The following is a 722-nucleotide window of genomic DNA, read 5'->3' as shown; positions in this document are numbered from 1 at the left end:
AAGCAAAATATTTTTATTGAGGTGAGCGGCGGCACCGTGCGCACCGCTCTGCAGTCATACATGAGAACTCCCAGCGTCATCTACACCCTCGCCTCCCATCCCCTCCCCCGCCGGGATTTTATGGAATAGAAACAGAATTTGTTTCAACAAAATAAAAGAAAAATCGTCACAAATCTTTCATTCAAGTTCGGTTGTCTCTGCACACGCGTGCTCCGCCTAGCATGACGGAGAGTATAAAACATGGAAATGAAGCCACACGCACACGTACCTTCATGGGAGAGAGCAGCCATGACACACAGCGTGCTCGCAGTAAACAGAAGCTTCCGGGGAACATTTTGGGGTTGGTCCAGAAATTGGATCGGTTTGGGAGGGGCGGCCGGGTGGTTTGCGCTCCGTATGACCCGCCCCCTCCGCGCGCCCCCCCCCACATAGAGCGCCAAATCAGTGGAACATTTCCCGAACACGCCCCAATGATATCTGATAGAAGATGATGGGGGGAGGGGGAGGCGGCCCCCCGATACGTGGTTTGTATTGCAGGACCGGGCCGGCCGAGGGGACGCACTGACCATCCTGATGAGCACCCCTCCCCCGTACTGTAAACATCGTCCTGCAGACATAGAACGTCCCATTCTCTAACAGGGCACAGTGATCATAAAGGCGGCTACATAGGTCACGCCACATACATGTGACACGGACCGTCCACAGCGAGCTGCAGAATCTGT

The sequence above is a fragment of the Nanorana parkeri genome, unplaced genomic scaffold, assembly GCF_000935625.1.
Source record: "Nanorana parkeri isolate BGI_ZX_2015 unplaced genomic scaffold, ASM93562v1 scaffold2802, whole genome shotgun sequence".
NCBI classification, from domain to species: domain Eukaryota; kingdom Metazoa; phylum Chordata; class Amphibia; order Anura; family Dicroglossidae; genus Nanorana; species Nanorana parkeri.
Note: the sequence above shows the minus strand (reverse complement) of the source record.